Source organism: Centruroides vittatus, unplaced genomic scaffold (assembly GCF_030686945.1).
Source record: "Centruroides vittatus isolate TY-2023 unplaced genomic scaffold, ASM3068694v2 contig_377, whole genome shotgun sequence".
Taxonomy (NCBI): domain Eukaryota; kingdom Metazoa; phylum Arthropoda; class Arachnida; order Scorpiones; family Buthidae; genus Centruroides; species Centruroides vittatus.
Genome location: NW_027122198.1, coordinates 3162737 through 3181286, shown reverse-complemented (window position 1 = coordinate 3181286; position 18550 = coordinate 3162737). Strand labels below are relative to the sequence as shown.

Here is an 18550-nt window from a genome sequence, read left to right as displayed (position 1 = left end):
TATCAAAAGATGATGCCTAATGCTTACCTCTAGGCCAAATTACCAAATTACTTAATACAAAGAGCTAAGCCACACAACTGTCTATTAGACTTATGAAAAAAGATTTATTTCACAAGTACTTTTGATAGTATATAACTTCTTCAGGCAATATCATTCATAAAAAACAGAATGTTTAAATTCAAAAAATAGAACACAAACAGTAATGAGCATTTTTGGAATCTGTTTCTTGTACACAAGCATGGAACTTTATATATAAAATTATAAAATGTTACAAAAATAACCATGATATAGGGTAATGAAACCAATTACTGATGCTTTAAAATAACATATTTATAAAAGAATTTGTACAATTTTATTGTTTAAAGCTAAGACTGTATTTTGTTTTTCCTGAATAATACATGAAGTATGCCATATTTAGAAGATACAAATTAGAAAATCATAATTATTTTTCTGCAAAAAAACTTAATAACAACCAACTAAATTTTTTCCAGTAATTGACACTTAAGAACTCAATGACTGATACATTTCCCCAGTAATTGAAGCAGTTTACAACATTACAGATAAACATGTTAAACAACAAGATTTCCAATCAAAAACATATTTTAACTGAGATATATTATGACTTCAACCTTGATATAAAACATCACCATAGAACATGAAAAGAAAGTTATCTTTTTTAAAATTATAGTAACAATATTGAGCTGTTGACTAGACATTATTACTGTGAAATCGGTGAGCGAGACAAAGACATGAAGTCGGAAATGAATAAAATAACATACAAAACTTTAATTAATCCGCTCGTTATAATACAGGATACGGGGTATACCAACAATGCTACTCCCACCAGATGATTAACACAATTAATTAATTAATGATCGTACAATATAATCCCCCGACAAAGGACATGCGCGAGCAATTCTTCGATGCAATAACACAAAAACTTAAAATTAAATAGGTTAAAACTAAATACTTATGACTACTTACAACTATTAAAAGAAAAAGGCTTATATGAGCAGTTAAGAAGTGATAGTAAAGGAAAGAGGGTACCCAAGTTGTCAACGACTGGTCCAGACACTACTTATTCTTGACTCCCGAGTCTTTAACGTTTTTTCTTTTATGGATAGGCTGTCTGAAGATTCTCCTCCAGATCTGCTAATGTATTTCTTCCTTAGCCCATTCTCTACGGTCTCCTTTCTCAAAACACTCATCGGATCCCCTTTTTCAGCCTTGCTGCCACACATCCATTACTTCTTGTTCTCACCTAGAGAATGAATACCCGACTTCTCTTTTTCCCTCCAGCCTTGTAGTAGCCCTTTGTTTTCTCACTACCTCCTGGTAGGCTAGGGGTGAGTTCAAGTTCCAGGAAGTTTTTAAACAAAGGAAAGTTTAGAAGAAAGATAAATTTATAGGAATAGAATATAAAACTAAATTAAAAACTATACAAAATTGAATAGCATACAGCCACGGCCTTATTTATATTATTTTTATACAAATTAAATATGGCATGTAGCCACATTACAAATAAGTAAACAGTAGTAATTCTAATTCCTAAAAATAGAAAATTAACTAACACAAATTAAAGAAAACTGTAAGCCTAATTGGGCCTGCTTAGTTAATGTTATATCCAGAGAAGAAGACATTGAAAATTCTTTCTCTATGCCCCAGATTTGGTCTAGGCCTCCAACTCCAAATGATGTTTTAAGTTCAGATTCACAGATTACATTTCATAATAACAGCAGTGAAATCTGTTTTCATGATATTGAATAAGAAATAAAAGCTAGAAATCAGATTTTCTTGGAATAAACCAGTCTTCAGGTTGGGACGCAAATGTTAACAAAGCTTTCAACTGTAAAGAATGATGAAAAACACTATGTTGGATTCATAATTAGTATAGAAAATGAACATGGTATAAAATTTGTGAGGAAAGTGCCAAGGAACTTGTGCATTTGTATGGCCTAACTGTGATAATATTTCAATGGTTCAGAAGAAAATTTCTGAACCAGGAGGAGAAAGATGCAAAAATCTCTTTTTTGGATCTATTTAAATATGTGAGAGTCCAGGCTTGACAAAACAAGTTTTTTGGGTGAAAATTTAATTTTTGAATTTTACAACTTGTTATAAAATTTTCCAATGATTGTTAAAATTGTAAAGGATATGATTTTATTCCTCTGTGGAGTCACTTTCCTTTTAAGATGATACATCAAATGTGTCACCAGGAACTTGACGATGAGAAATTGTTATTGGACACAGGCACGGCAACATTGCCAAAGAAGGGCAACAGAAAAAAGAGGGAGGACCCCCAAAAAAAGACAACCACTGATGATGACAATAGTTCATCTGTCTTATCAGGAGTTCATCTGCCAGACAAAGGGGACAGTTCATTCGTCCAAGAATCAGCTGCCATCGAAAGTTTGTCCTAGGCAGGGTTGCCTCAATGATCAGATATGTTAGTGACCTTCCTCCATCCTTAGTGATCCTTCATGAACTCCATAAAAGTGAATGCCATCCAAGTGAACTCCCTCTAAATGAACTCCCATTGAAAAAGTGAACTCCATCAAGCCTTCAATTCACCTCAGATCCCTTACCTGGTATCTATGAACCTTATATGTAAACTCTCTTTCTCCAACTTTGAACTCGCAAACTAGTTAGCATTGAGGACAAAGCTTTAAATACAAGATTTTACCCTTGCTTGTATACATTTTGGTAGTTACAGTAAATAAACAGAAATTTGTTATTGTTAGATTTGTGTTTGGTGCACTTCCTCAACCTGTGCCATCTTTTGAGTCGGAACTAAGTACCTACAATGTGACCACTTGAGCTAAAAAAGACAGAGTAAGGTTTCTGTGTCTACCTAAAAGACACAGTGGTGTCAGTCCTGACGAACTAGTCATTGCAATGTTATGTTGACCCTTTGGTCCCATGGTGCCAAAGTATAGAGGGCGCTTCGCACATTGTCACAATTATAGATCTCCCAACAGCTTACTTGCTGTGTATCATAAATTTGGTGAACCTACTTACATCATTCCTTCTATAGCTTTTCAACCCTCCAGGTATAAAAACTGCTATTATAGCACTGATACGCAGGGCATTCTTATATTCTTTCAACCAATTGCTTATAAATGAGAGACTTTCCCATCTTAAATCAGCAGGTTGCAATGCTAGATATTCTTTGGCCAAGTTCAAATATCTAGTCAACCAGGTCAAAGGCATGCTGTTTCCACTTTATATCATAAGAAAGAATTGGTTTACATAACACTGGCCATTCCATACCTAAGTCCTCCTTCGTTACATATTTGTTAAGGTTTCAAAATCTTTGGCTATATTTTGCCAATAGCACACCAAACCACATTGTGTAGGATGCTTTCTAATGATAGAGACAAAGTTACACCCTATGAAAACTCTGGGGTATATGCTATATCCTTACAAAAACACTAATAGGTATATATTAGAGCCACTACTGGAATGCTTCACCCCCATCTTGCAGAACATTGTAATAATGTTGTACTGTACATAGCAAATGTACAACAGAACTAACTAAAAAAGTAAGAGAGTGTAACTTTGAGCCACTTTGGTTGCAAACTTCCCTTCTGAAATGTTGTGAGAATCAGAACAAGTTATTCTTATAGGAATCTCTTTATGGAACATGCTAGACCTATCAAAATTACGAATAGCACTATTTAACCCCCCAAGGTTGTAAACCACATGGTTTGCAATAAAACATCTCACAGCATCATTAGCACCCCCATATGTTTTTTATTTGTTTATTGACTACTTAATTTGTTATTAATTTTATATATTTTATATTTTAATCCAATTTTATTTTAATGTAATTTATATTCCATGCATGTGTGGGACAAGCAATTCGAAAAAATGTTAGTTCCTATTCAGGTTCTATCACTTGAATTTAAATGTTGTGTTCTCTATGAACAATTTGCCTGAAGAGAACAGCTGTATACTGTTGAAAGTACTCACATAAATTCTTTTTGTGTAACACCAACAGACAGTTCTGTACATCATATTTTCTAATAGTATTTGGCCAGTATGATTATTTAAATTTTATTGCAAACACTTTATTGATAATTTATTACATAAAAACTGTAGAAAATCAAAGCTAAATACAGTAGAGACTCGTTAATCAGAACCCCGGTAATCGGAACAATTTTCAGTCGGACTGTGTCGTGCTGAATCGAACGTTTTTGATACTAAATTTACTTCTAAAGTATAATTTTCATGTTTTTATATTCTTCAATATATTTATTTTGTTTGTACAAAATGCAGAAATAATTTTTAACAATATGATAGCCTCAATTATTATTATAAAAATTTTCGTTAGGCTTAAAATCGACGAAAATTCAACACGAAGCGACACGCAATGGAGAAAAATTTGAACATCGAACAGGTTAATATATTTATTCGTACATAATCAGTAATCGGAACAAATCACTAATCTGAACAACCCCAGTCCCCAATTGATTCCGATTTTCAGTTCTCTACTGTAAATTTTTACCACTTCATACTGTAAAGAATGTATTGTTTCATTTTCTACTTTTATTGTTTTTTTCAGTTATTGTAATCATCAATTATTATGATCATAATAAATGGCATCCACTGTAATTAAAACTTTATTTGAAGCATTAAGCCTTGTTAAACTTGATGTTGCTTGTCGGAGATTAGTAAAAACTGATTGAACTTGCATAACTGGTTATGTAACAAAGAAACAAAGAATACACAAAGATTACACTGTCTTGACTCACGGAAGGTCAGTGCTAAAAAGGGAAGAGTGAAACGAGGTCACCAACTCCAACGGCTCCCCGAGGGTCAACAGTACCACCAACCTTTTATTACATAATGAAAAATGTTTACAAAACATCACTGCAACACAATGAGTTGTACGTAACAATGTCATATATCATTTAACAATAATTTCAATCGTTCATTCCAACACACCCTCTCAATAATTGATTGTTAATATAATCTGATATTGCAAGTAAATTTCTTAACCTTATTTGTATCTAGCAGTTTGGTTAACAAGTCAGCCATCATCCATTCACTTGGACAATAGATTACAGTAATTTCTCCCGGATTCTTTAAATCACATACAAAATGGTATTTTGTGTCAATATGTTTTGTGTGCTGTTGTGCTTTTCCTAATTCTAAAAGGTGAATACAACTTTGATTGTCTTCAAATATTTTGATAGGTGTTGTAATCGGTAGATTTATTTCTTCTAGAAATTGTTTCATCCATACAGTTTCTTGAATAGCTTCTGCCAAGGCTATGTACTCAGCTTCAGTGGACAAAAATGCTACACACTGTTGCTTTTTACTAACCCAATGGATAGGACTTCCTTTTGGCAAGAGCAAATATCCTGTGTTCGATTTGCAGTCTATGCGATCGCCTCCCCAGTCGGCGTCTACATAACATTTAAGTTCTAATTCTTCATCAATATTTCCTAATTTAAGTTTCTTCTTTTTTGTCGAATTCAGATAACGAAAGATTCTTTTTACTTCCACCCAATCACTTTCCAAAGGTTTTGTTACTTTTCTTGCTAATGTTGATGTACTTATCACAATATCTGGACGCGAGTTAGTCGCTAGATATAATAAAGATCCAACAGCACTTCTGTATACATTGTTGTTTTTGAACATATCAGGCATTTCATTTCTTCTTAAGTATCCTGTATCCATAGGAATATTAGACGGTCTTGAATCGAATAAGTTAAATTCTCGCAATTTATTTTCGATATATCTTTCTTGGTGGAGTGAAAATATTCCGTTCTCGTCTCTTTCAAATTGTATTCCCAGATAATATTTTAAGTCACCTAAATTCTTGATTTTAAACATATCCTTCATTTCGGTTTCAAATTTGGTTAACATATGTTCGTCTGTGGCCATTGCTATTATGTCATCTACATGAATTGCTAAATACAAGCATCTTTTATGGCCTCTGGTATACCTTGTGTGATAAGTCTCTGTTTAACTAAGCTATTTCGATGTCATAATGCTTAACTTTCATGTTCTTAATTCCAGCTATAGTTAGGAGTGTTTGTAGGGTAGCAGTTTTGATCATGGGGACATATACATCATTGTAGTCAAAGCCATACTTTTGTGTATACCTTTGAGTGACTAAATGAGCCTTAAAACGATTAACTTTATTGTTTTCGTCTCTCTTAATTTTGTATACCCATCTGCTTCCTGCTGCAGTTTTATCTAGGTTTATCAGTTTTATTTTGTAATTTTCCACGTGCCGTTATGCTTCATGGCTGCTGTTTCCTTATCCATAGCTTTGCTTCATTTTTTGGAATGTTTGCCTGTGATTCCTCACTATATTCTCTCGATTCTACTGCATCCTCTGTCACTGATAAATTTATTGTTTCAATTAACCTTATGGGAAGTGCTCCGTAGTAGTTCTTTTCGATCTCCTTAAACATATGCCAGTTTCTTCCATTTCTTGTTTCCTTGTTTTCGTTTCGCATTCTTCTTTTAAATTAGTATTATTAACTATTGTAACTTGTTTTGAATTTTCATTATTATTGTGTGTATAGATTTCAAAGTCTCTGTGCTTGAAATTTTCCAGAAAGTAAATATTTCTGCTTATTGTTATCTTATCAGTTTTTGTGTCAACTAATCAATAATCTTTCGATGCTCTCTCGTATCCTACAAAAATTAATTTTGTGGCTTTAGGTTCAGTTTCTTTTGTGTTTTTTAAAGTTTAATAACATAGACAAAGCATCCAAAAATTCTTATATGCGAGAGGTTTGACTTCTTTCCATGCCAATTTTTGTATGGAGTTGTTTCACTCGCTTTAGTAATTAATCTATTCTGTAGGTAATTTGCATCATTCACCGCTTCTCCCCAGTATTTGTTTGGTAATCCAGCATAAAATAACATGCATCTTGTCATTTCTGTCAGATATCTATTCTTCCTTTCTGCTGCTCCATTTTATTAGTCATTTTGGCCTCGTTGCAATATTCACAAGATTTAAATATGCGACATTTCTGAATATTTATTCCTGTAGCTAATTGTTTATTCTATATTGAAATTATGGAGTTCATGTCACGGTGCCCTAATCTTCTATGCCACAAGTGGATGCATTCCTTCATATCATTAACTACTGTAAGTGCTTTATGAGATTTATCGAGCTCATACAAACATGTGTTTGCTGTTGCTGTTGCTACAGTTACTCCATTACTCCACTTTTCTGGATAGAGCAAATGTTCCCTTCAAATTTTATGGCAAACTCTAATCTCATTAGTCTTCTGACTGAGATTAAATTTCCTTTAAGTGTGGCACATATAGCATGTCTTTCATACATATTCAATGTCATTCAATATTTTCATTGCCTTTACCTTCAGTATATAGAGCTTGACCATTGGCTAATATCACTCTTTCTGTATGTTTATTATTAATGGTTGTGAATAAATACTTCTCACAACACATATGCGATGAAGCTCCCGAGTCTACGCACCATTGATGAATCTCGTTTTGTGTTCCTGTCTTAAAACATACATAGGATTCTTTTTCTGGATGTTGTTCATCACTTTCCGCATAAATTTTGTTTATCTGCTTTGGATGCTTTTTTTTCCACATTGAATATTTCCTACATTTTTTCTTTACATGTCTTTGTTTTTTGAAAAAATAACAATTTTTGAGCAAATTCCTTTTCTGAATTACTGGGCATACTCCCACATTAAATGCTTTATCTACTTCGCATTCTTCATTTGATGAGGTCTTCTTGAGTGTTCTTCAAGTAATTTATTATGTACTAACTCCTGAGTTAAGTTTTCTACTGGATGAGTCTCTAGTGCTGTTATTAAAGTGCTATAGCTGTCTGGTAAGCTACTAAGTAATAATGCTATCTTTAATTTCTCAGCTAGAGTTTTTCCCAGTGCCGTAAGATGATCAACCAATTCTTCCATGTTGGCCAAGTGTATCTCCATGTCGCCATTTTCTTCTAGTTTTAAATTGCATATTTTCTTTAATAGGTAATCTGTATTCAATAATGTAGACTTAACATGGTGTTTCCTTATGTCTTCCCAAATTCCTTTAGCTATAGTTTCTTTTCTTACTAATGGCGGTTTATTGTGTGGCTTTATTAAACCTTATTTATTTTCTTTTCTTTACTTTCCTTATACTATCTTCCTGTAGTAACAATTTTACTTCCGTTTTCTATTTACTTAACCACGCGGTAGTTAGTCGACACATGTGGCCTGGACGGTAATAAAAACAAAAAGGGTGTGACACCGAGGGGTCGAGGGGTTACGTCAGAGGAGATAGGAGGACAGGAGCGAGAGGAAGGAAGATTTTTCGGAGAGAGAGAAAAACGGGACGAACAGAAACAAAGAAAGTTATTAAGGAACGGATCCGAGGTTTTTTTTTTCTTATTTATTACCGCCAGTCACCCCTTCGAACCAATTTTCAGTCTTATCATCTCTGTTTAATTCTCTTCCACCTTATCTTTCTCTAGGGCCCAGTACTTAGTTAAGCTAGATATAAGTTAGAATAAGTTCTTTGTCTTGTCGGCACGCGGGGACTAATTGATGACATTGTTACGCGCAGTCCCAAATGTATTTGTATTAGTAATTAGTAAGTGTGTGTAATCGTTTCTTTGTAAATTATTTATGTTCGCTGAAATTAATAAACCTTTTTTTTTATTCTATCAAAGCCGAGCGACTCTCAGGGTCTTGTTATTTCATATACTCGGCTAACAATGGCGTCCGCGACAGGATTCTGTTAGTAACGGGATACGGTTTTTATTGTATAGAACGTAGCATTGTATTATCGTGCCTGTAGATTTAAGGCCCTACAATTTGTAATCAATTGTATTATTTTTATATCATTAATTATGGATGATTGTAACCAGAACAATCTTGCTACATCCTCAGGAGGCGAGGGTGAGGGGATCCCTCCTGTAGTCACAGGGTTTCTAGGAATGGTTCCCATTTTTTCTAATAGTGGCAGTGATTTGGTTAATGTCCGCCAATTCTTCAAGACCATAGATAATATATCTCGCCTGGCTGGGTGGAACAGTGAAGTGAAATTGGCTGTCTTACAAGCTCGGTTAAAAGGGGGGCCATTATCGACGTTCTTCAGCTTGGCTGACCAAGATCCTTGTACTTTTGAGGGAATTAGGCAAAAATTAATTCAATGTTACGAAAAGCGAGAACTTAAGGAAAAGAATGCACTCGACCAACTCTTAAGTATTAAGCAGAACCATGATGAGACGGTATGTGACTATGTCATCCGCATGAATACACTGTTGTCGAAGGCCGCTTCCAATAACGAAAAAATCGGTGCCTTGAGGGATGACATTATTAGAGAGAGATTTATAAAGGGCCTAAGGCCCCAGCTAAAGGGATACGTATTAAGGAGAGAACCCCAGACCTTAGATCAGGCAATTAAGGAAGCGGAGAGGGAAGAACGGGTCGAACTCGAGTGTAACGTTAGTAGAGAAAATAAATTTGTACACACCATTGAAATAAAGAACCCAACCGCTAATGAGGATCCGAATGGTGTGATGAATATTGTGAAAACAAAGGAAGACGATAGACTTGAAAGGTTGGAAAAAATGGTGGGGTCGTTATGTAGTACTGTTAATGGTTTGGTCGAAAGACTGGGTGGAAATCTAGATAAAAATAAGGATAGCCCGAACCGATCTGTCCTAAAAAGGTGTTACATTTGTGGGAATCCTCGCCACCTGGCCCGCCAGTGCCCTCAACGGAATATAAATGATTTAAACTAATTACGGGGCGTGATGATAGCCAGTATCACGTCCCATGCATCGAGCTAACCCTGGCCCCTAATGTGTTCTTCTCTAAAAAGGGCCTTCCCCTCATTCTTGGTGATGCTTATGGTACCAGTATCAAGTTTCTGGTCGATACGGGTGCGGAAAGGTCCGTGCTAAGCCTGAAGATCGCTCAGAGCGAGATATGGAGTAGGGGACCGAACGGTGCACTTCACAGGAGTTGGAAACGACTACGAGGAATCGGTGGGGAGGTTATCGAATGCGAATGGGAGTCTAATATCAAGATCGAAAGAGGAGGGAGAACTCAAAATGTTCAAATGACTTGCATGCACTTGCCATCCGAAGTCGAATACGAAGGAGTATTGGGTATGGATGTGTTAAACAGGTTCCCGGAAGTATTAATTGAAACAGGTGAGAATGTAACATCTTGGAATAGAACCGAAATTGATGACTTTTATCAGTGTTGTGGATTCAGAAGGGAGGAATCCGATAATACGATGGAGGTTAATTTATCCCATTTGAAAGACTACGAAAAAAAGGAAGTGGAGCGTATCTTTAATGAACACCCCGGATGTTTCGCACGGAAAATAGAAGATTTGACCGGTACTAAGGAATTTCTTCATACACCTATCATTAAGAGTAACCAAATAATTAATACAAAACAATATAGAATACCGCAATGTTATTTGAGTGAACTAAAGAAAATGATAGTTTCATATCTGAAGGCGGGGATTTGCGAGGAGAGTACTTCTGAATGGAATTCCCCCCTTCACATTGTCCCGAAGGAGTCCGGCGAGTTAAGGGTTACTCTCGATCTACGAAGAATTAACGAAGTAACCCAGTCCCAGGAGTTCCCTCTAGCCCGTGTGGATGAGATCTTAACGAAGTTTCAGGGAAGCAAATTCTTCTCGGTAATCGACCTAAAGTCTGGATATTTCCAGATACCCATACATGAATCAACACGTCATTTCTTTGCTTTCTCTACTCCTTGGGGAAAATTCCAGATGTGCCGCCTCCCGCAAGGTGGAAAGAATAGCGGGAGGTATTTTCAATACGCCATGTCTAGGCTGTTGGGGAGATTCATAGATATCAATTGTTTCGTCTTTCAAGACGATATTGTGTTGTTCTCCCAATCCTTTGAAGATCACGTGAAACTCCTAAGGGAGGTAATCTCTATATTAGACAAAGCCAACTTGAAATTGCACCCAAAAAAATCGAAATTCATGGTGAAAGAAGTGCGGTATCTGGGACACATCATCGATAGTAAGGGGATACGACCTGATCCCTGCAACGTGGATGCGATTAAAGAAGTCCAACCCCCGCGTAATGTGAAAGACGTCAGGAGTTTCCTCGGAATGGTGGGATTCTTCCGCAACTTTATCCCAAACTTTGCCGAGATTGCTCTTCCTCTTACATATCTGACTAAAAAATATGTAAAGTTCTTATGGGACGACCAGTGCCAATCAAGCTTCGAAAAATTTAAAGAACTATTATCTAAACCCCCTGTGCTATCTCATCCCGACTTTAAAATACCTTTTTTCATGCACTCGGACGCTTCAGATACCTGGGCTGGTGCGGTCTTAGAACAGGAAAGCGAAGGGAAACTCATTCCCATTGGCTACTTTAGTAGGAAGTTCCGTGGGCCCGAACTAAAATATTCCACTATCGAGAAGGAATGCTACTCAATAATCTTAGCCCTCCGCCACTTTAAACATCTTATTCTTGGTCAGAAGGTCACTGTGCTTTCCGACCACAAACCTTTAACCTTTGTGAAAAATATGAAAAATCACAATAACCGCCTCATGAGATGGGCCGTAGAATTATCTAATTTTGATTTGGTCATTACGCATGTTCAAGGGAAGAGTAACCCAGTGGCTGATTTATTGTCTCGACCACATGGTAGTAGAGAAGAAGCCCCCTCAAACAGCGATGTCATTAATTGCATCAGTGAAGAGTTGTGGAAAAAGGTAAAGAAGTCCCAGATTGGGGACAGAATTTTTGGTCCAATGAGAAATCATTTAATTAAATTCCCACCCTCTTACAATGATTACCCGAGTAGTGGCATACTTCCTGAGTATCAAGTAGATGGTGATGTATTAGTCCACGTACGACCGGGACGGTTTGGAATACGTCAATGGAGGCGTGTTTGTGTAGGGGAAACAGCAATTAATGACGTAATTAAAGCATTCCATGAATCACCATTAGCCGGACACTACGGCAAAGAAAAAACGTGTGACCTGATCAACCGTTACTACTACTTCAAGAAGATGAAAAAACTCGTCGATAGATTCGTGAAGTTCTGCAAAGTTTGCCAACAACATAACTTACATCAAGGAAGAGCCCCCTTTCAAGAAACGGAAGTCGCTAATTATCCGTTTCAAAAGGTGTCAATCGACATAATTGGCCCTTTAAATCAAACACATAAGGGTAATCGTTATATTCTCACCATAATTGACATGTTTACTCGATACACAGAAGCCGTCCCTTTAAGGGACCAATCTGCGGCCTCTGTAGCCAATGTGTTTTTCGAAAGGATAGTCTGCAGATATGGCAGTCCCGAGATCATCATCTCTGACCGGGGCACGAATTTTACGTCCTCCATCTTTAATGAAATGTGCAACATCCTTACCGTCAAGCACAATGTTACGACATCATATCGCCCTTGTTCGAACTCAGTTTGTGAACGTGTGAACAAATCCATCAGTAACCTTTTGGCCAGAATATCAGGCGGCAGCAACAACAATTGGGATACCTTCTTACAGACTGCTGTGTTCGCTTATAATAATGCTACACACTCCTCTACTAGTGAGTCACCTTCATTTCTTCTTTACGGATTTGATCCTAAATTCCCTCATGCGTTCCCTGTTGAACAGACAAATGACTACCCGGGTATTCGGGAGTACCGTGATTTCCTTATGGATAAGTTACGATGCATCCGTGAATCGGCATACGAATTAAGTCGCAACCGTAACAAACTTAACCGTAACCGCATCAACACAGGGAGGAAGGTGAGGAGCTTTGAGGTAGGGCAGAAAGTTTGGATGTTAAGGAAAGGGAAGAAGCAAGGCAAGTTTTCTCCAAAATATTTAGGTCCTTTCCGTGTCTCTCGCCTCCTGGGGCCTGTTAACGCGGAAATCGAAAATTGTAATAAAAAGGAAAAACTTGTTGTACACATAGACAGACTAAAACCGTGCTTCTCAAACTTCCGTGAGCCTAGACGGAAGCGTAACATCCCAATTGGACACGAAGGATCACAATCCGGAGAGATCGAGGAGATTGAAGAGGAAGAAGACATCCCTCACCTACCCACTGCGCAACGGGCGAGCTACAATAGGTATAATCAACATAACCAGCAGCATCAAGGAGACCGCAAGGATTCGGGTAATGAGACCATGCTGGAACAGAGGGGTAATATCTCCCACCCGTATAACTTACGGGGGCAGAAAGTGGACTATCGCCGGCTTCACTTTGGAAGATGAACTGTAGTTCATCATCCATTAATGGTTGTGTATCTCCATATTAATGTTTCTGTTAATTGTTAATATGTCTTTTGGTGGGGACGTATGTGGCTTTATTAAACCTTATTTATTTTCTTTTCTTTACTTTCCTTATACTATCTTCCTGTAGTAACAATTTTACTTCCGTTTTCTATTTACTTAACCACGCGGTAGTTAGTCGACACATGTGGCCTGGACGGTAATAAAAACAAAAAGGGTGTGACACCGAGGGGTCGAGGGGTTACGTCAGAGGAGATAGGAGGACAGGAGCGAGAGGAAGGAAGATTTTTCGGAGGGAGAGAAAAACGGGACGAACAGAAACAAAGAAAGTTATTAAGGAACGGATCCGAGGTTTTTTTTTTCTTATTTATTACCGCCAGTCACCCCTTCGAACCAATTTTCAGTCTTATCATCTCTGTTTAATTCTCTTCCACCTTATCTTTCTCTAGGGCCCAGTACTTAGTTAAGCTAGATATAAGTTAGAATAAGTTCTTTGTCTTGTCGGCACGCGGGGACTAATTGATGACATTGTTACGCGCAGTCCCAAATGTATTTGTATTAGTAATTAGTAAGTGTGTGTAATCGTTTCTTTGTAAATTATTTATGTTCGCTGAAATTAATAAACCTTTTTTTTTATTCTATCAAAGCCGAGCGACTCTCAGGGTCTTGTTATTTCATATACTCGGCTAACAATTGCCTTCTATCAGGAGGCTTATCGTGGCTTCTCTGTCCTTTGTTAACCAAGATGAGTCAGGATCAGAAGGTATTTCCTTTTGTATTACATCCCATAACTTGTCTTTTATCAATAGCAATTCCATCTTATATTTCCAAATGTGATAGTTTTGTTGTTGTTTAATTTAGTGATGGCAACATAACATTTATCCATTATTGTGAAGTCTTTCGTGTTCTCGCTGAATATTCTTCTTACGTAAATTTATATCCAGTACATTATTTCTTGAATTTACCTTTTTATTTCCTCCTTATGCTTAATTAGTTGTTACTGTAACTGGGCCCATAACCTGTTAGACTAGATGTTGCTTGTCGGAGATTAGTAAAAACTGGTTGGACTCACGTAAACTGGTTATGTAACAAAGAAACAAAGAATACACAAAGATTACACTGTCTTGACTCATGGAAAGTCAGTGCTAAAACGAGAAAAGTGAAACAAGGTCACCATCACCAATGGCTCCCTGAAGGGTCATAATGAAAAATGTTTACAAATCATCACCATGACACAATGCATTGTATGTAATGATGTCATACAGCATTTAACAAAAATTTCAATCATTGATTTCAACAGGCCTATCCTCAGATTAATACTGTAACTTATACTCTTAACAAAATTATAGTCAATTGCAATAAATGGAAAACTATTCTTAAAATAGATTGGAACCATTAATATAACTTTAGATAAACATCATTTACATGAGAATAAAGTATCTAAAAATATATATATTTACAATAATAGCAATTAAACTTTTCCATCTAATTTAGAAAATTAATTTAAGTGCAGCTACATTTTAGAAGAATACAAAAAAGAATAGATGAGAAAAATGGCTAATTTAAAAAAAAAAACTTTAAACAGAAAATAATAAAACTAAAAGTAACTATTTTGATAATTAATAAATATGATATTTATGGTTCATCAATATATTGGCAAAACTGTTTCTTTTGGTGTAGTTCAGCAATTTATTAACACTTTAATTTTTGTATTTTATTATTACAGGTATACCTCAAGTTACATCGTTTTGAGTTACGTCATTCTCGATTATACGTCGTCTGTCAAAAAAGTATATGGAAAAATAAAAATCAAGTTTAAGTCATTTTATTTGATTTTACATCCATCCGCCACAAATACTGAAGTCGTAATATCACTAGAAAAGCATTAAAAGCACATAAAATCATATTAAAATATGTACATTTACAGTAAATGTTAATATAATCATCTTAAATCCTAGAGAACGAAACATGAAAACATCTGTGTTTCTGTGTTGTCATCTCATTTAGCGGCCTTTAAGGGCTCATTATTGGCGTTTTCCACTGTAGTTTCGACTTATGTCTAAACTACACAAGTAAATTCGATTTACATCATTTTTCAACTTACGTCACCTCTCCTGGAACCAATTACCGACATAAGGCGAGGTATACCTGTATTGTTTTTTTATATTTGCACATAGAATTTAGTTAAGCCGTTTGATTTTAATACATATGATTTGATATCTGTTATGATTTATGTAAAGAACTTTTAAAATTCATGAAGGTTAGTTGAGAATGATAAAATGCATAACATGAACTCAAGAATTGATATGGTGGCACAGAAGATTAAAACATATTGAAACTGTTGTTACAAAATGTCAACTATGCAATCAAGAAAGAAAGAACAGACATGAATGCTAATGTCTTATTGACCCATTTTCTACCAAGATTAATGTTTCCCTTATAAACCTTGGTAGAAAATCATGGTGAACTTGCTCCTACTAGAAATAAAGTGGTATCTATTAATTAGCGATACCCAGAGTTAGCACTTTTGATAAGTCTAAAAGGAAAAAATAATTTTATAACAGAAATCCATCTTCACACATCACAGTATTACAGAAATCATGTATAGCAGGCATGTCAAACACGCGGCCCGCGGGCCGCATGCAGCCCGTCAACACATAGGTTGCGGACCCCCCGAGACTTTTTACAAATTTTTAAATATCAAGCTTTGACCCTTGAAGTGGAAAGTTTGAACTTTTTTGAACTGTATGATTCCCACCCTTTTTGTGTTTATTCGTTTCGTATTTCATCCAACCAATTCAAATTGGTCAACGCTACGAAAGACGGTTGGATAACGGCCGCGGCTTTGAATCTACGAATGATGATTGGCCGGCGAACATCGTGGAAGACTGCTACACGCTGATCAGTCCATCAGCGATTCTACAATCCATATAAAAGGAAAGGTTTTGGTGCCAAAGTCAAGTTTTTGCTGGAACTTCAAGGCAGACGTTTGTGTGCTCTACCGTAAGGTGTTTCGTCTACTATTGGCATGACGAGTGACGGGAGGAGTTTTCCGAGTAACTGTATTCGAAGTATACATTGCAAGGTGTCTTTTCGACGGATCTAGGAATGGTGACTTTTGGAACTTTGACTGTTTGTGTAAATCTACTTTGTAAACGTCGTAATTTTTGTGATTTGTAAATCTCGTAAACCTTGTAAGTTCATGTAACGTCAAATAGTTGTCATAAACGTTTTGTTTAATTTGAAAAGAGGTATTTCAAATTTGACTAACTTCAAGAACAATGAGTAAGAAAAGGTCAATTGCACAGGAACATGGTAATTTTCAAGAAAAATGGGAATTGCAATATTTTCGTGTCCAAGACGAGAATAAAATATTATGCTTGATATGTAAAAACCTTATTTCAGTTCCTAGGAAATATAATCTTAAAAGGCACTATGACAGAAATCATAAAAGAAACTATGACCAATACGTTGCAAAACTTCGTGAAGACAAATTGTCAGAATTGAAATCACTTCTTCAAAAACAACAAAGTGTATTCACTAAATCTGATGAAGACAATACAGCTGCTGTAAAAGTTAGTTATATATTATCACATTTAATCGCAAGCAGATCGAAACCATTTACCAAAGTCAAATTTATTAGTGAATGCTTAATTAAAGCGGCGGAAGTATTATGTCCAGAACAAAAAAAAAAAAAAATTTAAAGTGTAAGTTTAAGTCGAGATACTGTAGCTAGCAGAGTTGATGAAATAGCCGATAATTTGAGAAATCAGCATAATTCAACAATATCAACATTTCAAGCTTACTCTATTGCAATTGATGAAAGTACAGATATTCAAAATATCGATCAGCTGGCCGTTTTTATTCGCGGATGCGATGATAATTTAAAAATAAGTAAAGAACTTTTGGAAATCATTCCTACGCATAATGCAACCACTGGAGCTGATATTTTGATGCACTTATGGAAGTTTTGAAGAAGTGTAAGTTACCATTGGAAAAGTTGGTTTGTCTTGCAACTGATGGTGCACCTACCACGACCAGTATTACTAAAGGAGTTGTTGCATAGATTAAAAGAAACATGCAAACAGCATGGTAATAATAATTTTGAACATTTTCATTGTATTATTCACCAGCAAGTACTGCGCTTCAAAGTTTTAAATATCGGACATGTTTTAAAAATAGTCACCAAAATTGTAAATTATATTCGAGCACGTGGACTTAATAATCGTCAATTTGCTTCATTTCTGGAAGATATTGAATGCGAATACACTGATCTACTATATTATACGGACGTTCGTTGGCTTTCGAGTCATAAAGTGCTAAAACGATTCTTTACATTGCTGGACGAAATCACAATTTTCTTGGAAACAAAAAATTATAAATGTGCTTAATTAAAAGATGGACAATGGATAAAGGACCTGGCTTTCTCAGTTGATATTACAAGTCATCTTAATCAACTTAATCTTAAGCTTTGAGGCAAAAATCATGTTGTTACAACGCTATTTGATAATATTAACACTTTCAAACAAAAATTATCACTTTGGCGAAAACAAATAGAAAAAGAAAACCTGTCTCACTTTGAAAGCTGTCAATATCTATTGCTTAAATCACCTAATTTAAAATTTACAGAATATGCTCACCAAATTAAATTGTTAGAAACAAAATTCGATCGAAGATTTTCTGATTTTAAAAGCTGTGAATTACAATTTCGTCTTTTTACTTTGCCTCTATCTATCGATATTGAAACTGTTGATGAAAACTTACAAATGGAATTAATTGAAATCCTATGTGATAATTTCCTGAAGCAAAAATATATGGATGTTGGAATTCCAGATTTTTATACATATTTATCTGTAGATCGGTTTCCTAAAATGTTATTGTTTGTTACCCGTACACTGGCTATGTTTGGAAGCACTTATTTATGCGAACAACTATTTTCTTTAATGAAAAATAACAAAAATTCAGAAAGGTCGAGGTTAACCGATCAACATTTATCATCAGTTTTAAAAATTGAATCAGCTCAATATATTCAACCAAATTTTGATGACACGCTTTGTGAAAAACGTTGTCAAATATCTTCTAAAAAATAATATTAAACTGTGATTTTGTTTATTTTTTATTATAACTTTTATTTTTGTTTTTTATAAAAAAATATAAAATATTTATAGTTTAAGTTTAAAAAATGATATGAAATATAAAATGTCTATGTACTGTACATATAATATACAATACATTAAGTCTAATAAATACATAATATAATCATTCTAAAAACCGTGTTTTATTAATTTTTTGAACATTGAAAACATGCGGC

At 35.4% G+C, this 18550-nt stretch overlaps 1 protein-coding gene and 1 long non-coding RNA gene across 2 annotated transcripts in view; one reads left to right on the top strand and one right to left on the bottom strand.

Moving 5' to 3' along the window:
* The window catches only part of LOC136975674 (HORMA domain-containing protein 1-like), a 185771-nt gene that overhangs the window by 153474 nt on the left and 13747 nt on the right, over window positions 1–18550 (bottom strand). The gene's annotated exons all lie outside the window — the stretch shown is intronic.
* On the top strand, window positions 2383–2804 carry LOC136975699 (uncharacterized). The gene is made up of 2 exons (XR_010880813.1): window positions 2383–2510; window positions 2560–2804. It is a non-coding gene; the product is annotated as an uncharacterized lncRNA (long non-coding RNA).